Consider the following 8,283-nt stretch of genomic DNA (forward strand, 5'->3'; position numbering starts at 1 on the left):
CTTTGTCGAGTTTTCTACAGGTTGAATCCAGCAGTTGGTGAGAACCAACCTCTGTGGTTTACAACCACTTTTGTTTCCTGAGCAACATACACAGAGAATTTGGAAAGAAGGCAATGATTAGGATTGGAGTCTAGAAAACCGTTAAGAAGGAGGAAGTTTATCAACTCAGTGGGAGTAAATCTCCAAACCACCTTCAGAATGCTAACACGCAAACACTGTTTCTTGTTGCCATGACCAATCAGTAGGTTGTTGAAGAAAACCAGTCCAATACCAGAGGCAGAGAGAAGTTGGAGAAGAATCACCATTTTTAGATATTCAGATTCCTTGGCCAAAGAGAGTCAGGAATGACACTGATTGGTGCCACTTATTATATACAAGCTTTTTCATTTGTAAAATGCTCCCCTAGCTGTGACCATCATTCTGTATTTAAGAGTTGTTTCTATACTAGCTACATTTTGAAACTCTGTGATGAACAAACCTATTTTTATATTTTTTGATATAATATTTATACCACTTTTAAAAATTATTAAAATTCCTATGATTAATTATTCCAATTACTAAAAGAGGATAATTATGTAACATGACAGAAGTACTAATTATCACTACAATGGCAATCATATTACAATATATAAATGTGTCAAATTAACATGTTGTACACTTTAAATTTATACAATGTTGTATGTCAAATATATTTAAATGAAAAAAATTTTTATAAGCTTATTACTGAGTTTGTGGGTTAGGAGTCTTGTTTCTGGGTCTTCCTCCTTAGGGTCCTATCTTTGTTCATTTTGGTGAGAAGACTGGGGTAGGAGAGGGGCAAAGACACAAGTCAGAGTCTATGTGAGCAGATTTGGTAAAGAGAAATAGGTGAGGCCAGGAGTGGCCTGAGGTTTGGGATCATGTCTAAATTAGAGGTGTTCAACTTTGCTGATCTCCACAAACAATGATGATCCAGAAGTAAATGTCCACTACTCACTACTTGACCACCAAACAGTGGTGCTTTTGACAGCTACAGTATCTATCCTTTGAAATCCAATGTATTATTATTATTATTATTATTAATTATTTGAGGAAAGACAGCACAAGCAGGGATGGGGCAGAAAGGGGGGGGGGAGAGAATCCCAAGCAGGCTCCAAATGGGGTTCGAACTCATGAAACTGTGAGATCATGACCTGAGCCAAAACTGAGAGTTGCATGCTTAACGGACTGAGTCACCAATGCACCCCCAAAGTACTGTTTCACTAAGCCCCACAAAGTCTCTGTGAAGTGAATAAGTAGTGGGTAGTACCATGTCCATAAGAAAAAGGGGTGGGGGCAGACATCTAGGCATGAGACTGCTGACTCTCACGAGGCTGGACTGTCTCCTCACCCATCACACCCACAGAAGACCCGGCTTCAAATCTTGACTCCGACAGTTAGTACCTGTGTGACCCTGAGCAGCTACCTGTCTGAGTTTCAGTTTACTCATCTATAGTACAGACATAATGACAACTACCTAATAGGAATTTTGAATTGGGAAGAAACTGGCAAAGAAACTTGACACGGTATCAGCACTTAAGAGATGGGTGTCTCTTCCCCTCCCCCAACATTCACAGAGCCTAATTTGTCATTGCATGTTTTCTGTACTTGGATTGGAACAAAAGTATCTGAGTGTCCCTGAGGCTGGCATACATGCTGTCAAACTACACTCCATTGAAGACGTGCTAAGCAAGGTATTTAAGAAAGTGACCACATGGGGGAATAAAAGAGACATTTATAATGGCAACCAAAACAGAAGAAACCCACAAGGACACGATGAAAACTGAAACCACAATAATCTCTAAATAGAGAAGTAATAATTGTAGCCTATATTTAAGTGTACGGGAAGCAAGGGTTTGGGGAGGGGGTGCTTGCCATGGAGATCATGCTTATTTTTTCAAAGTTTGTGGAGAGAACTGAGCTGATTTTTCTTTTTTAAGTCACAAAATGTTTCAGGTATTTCTAGTCTTACCCCAAAATTATACAAAAAAAAAAAAAAAGAAAAAATAAAGCATGATGCTGAGGGGAATGTGCAAAAGTAGGAGTATACAGGTAGAGTCAATGGTATTGATAAAATTGTGGTTTTTAAACTTGGGCTGGGATCATGGTTGTTCAATTTTATTATTACACTCACAACTTCTAATTTCACTACATATATTCTTATTTATATAACAAATGTTACATAATAAAAATGTTTAAGTGAACTGGAAATTGCTCAGTGAGTTCCACAGCAATAAAAAGAGAATAATCAATATCTGCAGGGAGATTCTATCTGCAATCAAAGATGATACATGTAATCCCACTTCCCAAGTGCTGCCAGAAAACATATTTGCATTTCTGATTTTAGAATCAGTAAGTCTGTGAACAAAGAGAGTATAGCTTTACTCTGAACATCAGTAAAGGCTGGATCAGGTGTCTGATACAATTGTACTTATTCAGGGACACAGAGAAGCCTGGTGTCCATCAGGCAGACGGAAATAACTTGGGTGATAGTATCAAAGGGCACCAGGCAGTACAATAGTTTCAGGCTTGGGAAAGATGTCCATAAATTGCAGCCCTCAGCAATGAGTGGCTAATATCTTAAATATCCTTGTGAATTGTTTGAAAGAAGAAATATATTTCTACAAATTGAATGTTTGTGATTTAGTAAATTGACTGATTTAGTAAGTAGGAATATCAGGATTTACATAATAAAAATTTGTCATGATCTAATTAAGAAATAAAACCAATCAATGACATCAGGTGGTTCCAGAGAAGGGTGCAAATCATCTGAGATCAGCACTGAGAGCCAGGTTGCCTGGTTCTGTGTCTTTTAACAGCCTCGGCCAATATAATACTTCATAGGATTAAATGAGAAAATATATGCAGAGAATTTACGGTTCTTAGCAGAGTAATTCTTAGTAAGTGGCAGTTACTAATATTAGAAGATGTCAATGATGATAAAAAAAAAAAAACATTAATGGTAGCAGGGCTATTATTGAGGGCCTTCTCTATACCAGGCTCTTGACATATATAATAGGATTTTCTTACTCCTTTTTTTTTTTTTTTGGCTGTAGATTTATCTTACAAATTGTGTTTAATTTGTAGGGTGGGTGATGAGTAAAAGAAACCAGATTTTTCAAAAAGATAATGATGACAGTGAAACTGAAAGCATAAGCTAAGGAGGAGACATCAATCACACTTTTTTTTCAGGGACAAAAAGAGCTTCAGGATGTCCAGATTGTATCTGATGCACAAATAAGGAGTAAAGCTAATTCCTATACCACATGGGACTGAAAAAAGACCGCTACACTCTCTAGTTAAAAAATGGCTGCTCATACTCTGAAACTGACCATCATGCCACTTAGGCATAGTTTGGCACATAGTCTACTATGATAATGTGGAGAAAGTACAGCTCATCTGCATGCTGACAGCAGAAGCCCTGTGGCCTGGAGAAACAGTACTTGCACTCTCTGTGTTAACCTTTCTGGGCCCCTAAGCTTAGGTTAAACCATGAGGGAGAGTCTGTTATTGGCCTCTTGCTTGTTATTCCAAAATTCCTAGTGTCAACAGTAGACTCAGGTAAGATTAAAACATTACTCGGTAGTTAAATATACGAATGTATTACTAACATACTTCCCCCAAGAAATTCTATTGCCCTGAACTTAGACTAAAACTTCAACAATGTTTAAGTAGTATTTATTCATTCAAAACATTATATTATTACTATATGCTAGGCATTTTGTGTAGGTCCTGAGGATGCAACAGTAAATAAAGCAGACATGATCTCTGACTTTGTAGAGTCTAAAATCTAATGGGTAGTCAGGTAATAAATAAGAAAACAAACAAATTGCAAACCATCAGAAAATGCAGAAAAGAAGAAAACTTGTGAACATAATCACTCTGACATAGCTCAGCCTTTTGTGAAACCCTCTTCTAGACTATCTAGGGCTGGGTACTCTAGAATCTTAGGGAAGAAGCCCATGGGTCATCACTTTTCACACCATGAGAACTGGAAGAAGAGGGGATGAGGAGGAAGTTTCATGGCCACATTAATATTTGCACACACACCTGGTAAAATGGTACCATGACCTAGGGTAAGGCTGCACCCTGTGAGAGGTAGTTGTCTTGATCTTTGGGAACTTCAGGCAGTGAATAAACTTCCCAGAGGCTGCAGGTGTAGACTAGAAAATCTTTGGAGAAATACTGATCACTGTTCTTCCCTCTTGGACTGTCAGAGATCCCCTCCAAGCTGGGTGTTTTCAGGGCCCAGCCAGAACTTTGGTAGATTTATAGAACGTAGATGGTCAGAGCTGGAAAGTCCCTTAGAGAGCACTTAGTCCATCCTCCTCACATTACAAAGAAGGAAACAGGCTCAGAGAGGAGATAAGCCCAGATTTAAAAGCTAGTTAGGGCCCCAGCACAGACTGGCTAGATGCTCAATGGTCCCGTTTTCTCTTCCTTGACACAAAGGGAGATTATATTTTCCAGTCTCCTTTGCAGTTAGATTGGGATCATACGTTGGTGCTCTGGCAAATGGAATACAAACAGGAGTGACCTATCCCATTGTCCAGTCTATATATTTTTTTAAGTTTACCTATTTGTTTTGAGACACAGAGAGAGCATGAGCAAGGGGGGGGGGAGAGAGAGAGAGAGAGAGAGAGAGAGAGAGAGAGAGAGAATTCCAAGCAGGCTCCGCACTATCAGTACAGAGTCCGAGATGAGGCTAGAACTCACGAACTGTGAGATGATGACCTGAGCCAAAACCAAGAGTCAGACACATAACTGACTGAGCCACCCAGGTGCCCCCCAGTCTGTCTTCATAAAATTCCCATATGATCTTCTAAACACTTTCTAGCTTTATCATCAGCCAGCTAAATGCAGATAATCCAGCAGAAGACTCCGAGAAATCCTTAGAAGATGGCAGCACCACTAGATAGCCACAGATAGGAGCAGAGATGTCTTAATCACCTGTGAAGGCAGCAACCTGAACCCACTTAAACCAATAAATAAACTTTATTCTGTAGGCCACTGAATTTTTGGAGTTGTTATAGCAACTAGCACTCTGTGTAGTTTAGAGACTGTGATGGTTAATTTCATGTGTCAACGGCCAATAATAATTTGGTCAAACATTATTCTGGGGTGTCTGTGAGAGTTTTTTGGATGAGATTAACATTTGAATCGACAGTCTGAATAAAGCAGATTTTCATTCTCAATGCACATGGATTCCCCCAATCAACTGAAGACCAAACCAACTGAATAGAAACAAAAGGTTCATAGGGAATTTTGTTTGCCTGCCTGATGAACTGGGACATTGGTCTCCTTCTGCCCTTGAACTAGAATATCCATAATCAGCTCTCCTGGTTCTCAGGCCTTTGGAATCAGACTGGAACTGCAACAAGGGCTCTCCTTCCTGGGTCTCCACTTGTTGACTGCCAATCTTAGGACTTTCCAGCTTCTGTAATCACGTGAGACAATTTCTCATAATAAATCTCTCTCTCTCTCTCTCCCTCTATTTCTGTCTCTATCTCTGGAGAGCCCTGATTTATACAAAGACTGTACAACAGACCTCCTGACTTCTGATTCAGTGTTGCTTTTCACAAAAGTATACTGTTTCTCCAAGCTAATAGAGAGAAGATTACCTAGGAAACTTTATACTCACTTCCCATACCCGGAACCCCCCCATCTTGGACCAACAATGACCAGTGAAAAATCAATCTTCACGTGGATGTCAGGGGATCCTTAGTGACATACAAAGTAAAGTTTGTGCATGCCCTGGGATCAGCCACACCTCTGACACTAGTGTTGGGACTGCAATGTGACTTCCAGTCTACTGTCTACTATTTCATGTGCCTTATAAGAGCACATGGGCCCAGCAGCCTGTCAGCTAGAGAACTCTATCCTGATCAGTACTTTTACATACCAATAATGATCTGAGGCTTGAATTGTAAATCAGATAAAAATTCAGTAAAGTTTTAGTGTTGTATGACTTTGCTATAATCTGATTTTCTTTAATGTAATAACCTGTACATGGTACAAACATAGAACCACAGTCCATTAACATAAACTTATAAGCATCTACTGACTAGAATTGCTTATTTCTGTCCTTTCTGAATCACAGATGAAGAGACAGATTACCAGATGGAATAGCTAGTCACAAAACCTCCGTCCTTGGCCAATTGGTAACAAGGAATAATCTGGATCTCTTTTCCATAGCTCCCTGATGTTAACTCTCTCAGGAGTGAAAGGATTTAGTTGGACATGCTTGAAATATGCCTCTATAGTTGTCAGGTTTTTTCTTTTTTAAAGATTTTATTTTTAAGTAATCTTTACAGCAATGTAGGACTCGAACTCACAACCCTAAGATCAAGAGTTGAATGCTCCACCAACTGAGCCAGGCAGGTGGCCCTATAGTTTTAAGTTTATATAAACCCTTAGGAAAAAGGGAAGAACCAGGGCACCTGAGTGGCTCAGTCAGTTGAGTATCCGACTCTTGATTTCGACTCAGGTCATGGTCTCACAGTTCATGGGTTCAAGCCCCGCATCAGGCTCTGTGCTAATAGCATGAAACCTGCTTGGAATTCTCTCTCCCTCTCTCTGCCACTCTCTGGTCCCCTGCTTTCATGCACTCTCTCTCTCAAAATAAATAAGTAAACTTTTTTTTTTTTTTTTTAAAGAGAAGGACTTAAAATCAGAGAACCCTTGGACTGGAAAAGTTTTAGAGTCCACTTGATTCTATCTTTACTTTTAAATTTTATTTTATATGTTCTTTTATATAGTACCTAAATATGTGATGCAACCAATAACCATATCAAGATAAATCAGAAAGATGGCATCCAAAAATATGATGCTGTCTTGGGACTCCCTCAGCTGCATTAAGAACTTGTTACTCTTGCTTATTGGAGTCCCATGCACAGTTTTAATACCAGGAAAGAGTAAGACAACTTTGTGTGAAATCTCTGGGAATGTATATCCAAGAGGTGAAAACAAACTAGTCTACCAAAAGGTAATGAGAGGTTGGTTTCTAACTCTTCCAAAAAGTCATAGGAGATATTCAGTCAGCCATCCTTACCCTAAAAACAACTAAAGATTTGCCATAGCAGCAAAATCTTAAAGAGGCATACCATTCAGTTCTTTTTCTCAGAAAGTGCAACCTAGAAAATTGTCTAATTCATGTTAAAAGACAGAATTGAAACTATGCTTCCTATTTTACCAAAAAATAAAAAAAATTCTCAATGAAGTTCATAAAACTAACATCAAGAAACGAATCTAACTTCCTGTTTTTGTTTCTCCTCTATAGTTACAACAAATTCAGCCTTAAAAAACTTTCAAAATTAGGATTTTTTCCTCGAATACCAGAAAATTAACAGGCAGAGTAAAGCAGTATCTTATTCTTTTGGACAGAGTATCTGAGTACTTTTCTCCTTCAAGCGTGTGTGTGATCAAAAGAACATACACACATGACACACACACATCAAACAGTATCAGAAACCAAAGTTTTCATTGGAAATTATATTTTACTCATGTCTGAAAGACTTTAAAAAAGTAAACAATATTCAGTTGATTCTGTTCACAAAGATACACACCTAAAGCATAAGGACAAAAAAAGCTTTAAAAGGATAGAAAAAAAATACAATGTAAAAACCAACCAAAGGAAAGGTATCATAACTATATTATCATAGGGAACTAGGAAATATACATTCTTTGCAAGCACACAGTACCTATAGAAATTGACCAAGGATAAGGCTACAAAGTAAATCTCAGCAAATATCAGAGAATTAATATGCAGGTCATGTTCTCTGATTAAAATGTAATTATAATTCACTAATAAAAAATTACTGGAAAAAATAATTACAAATTTTAAATGCACTTCTAATACATCTGTCAAGTAAGGAATCTTATTAGGTAAAATGTAAAAATAAATGACAATGAAAATATGCTGTAAGAACTAATAATATAGAGACCTTTGACAAAATTGTTAAGAAAAAAGATAATGGCACAAAAAAACAATACCACAGTGAAGTACTGAACATAATTATAGGTATATGAGATTTTTTTTGCAATCAAGAATACTATGATTTTTTCTACTATTTCATACTGTTTTCATAATGATTGATTTTTAATATGGTGGCAATTAATTTGAATACTTAGTAGAAACAGAACATTTCCTGAAATATATAATCTATCACAGCTCATTTAAGAAGAAAGCAAAAATCGAAATAGACATGTTGTCACTAAAGCTTAACATATAACCTCCTCTATAATGCTAAGCAAAATAAGTCAGTC

Source organism: Felis catus, chromosome C1, assembly GCF_018350175.1.
Source record: "Felis catus isolate Fca126 chromosome C1, F.catus_Fca126_mat1.0, whole genome shotgun sequence".
Classification (NCBI taxonomy): domain Eukaryota; kingdom Metazoa; phylum Chordata; class Mammalia; order Carnivora; family Felidae; genus Felis; species Felis catus.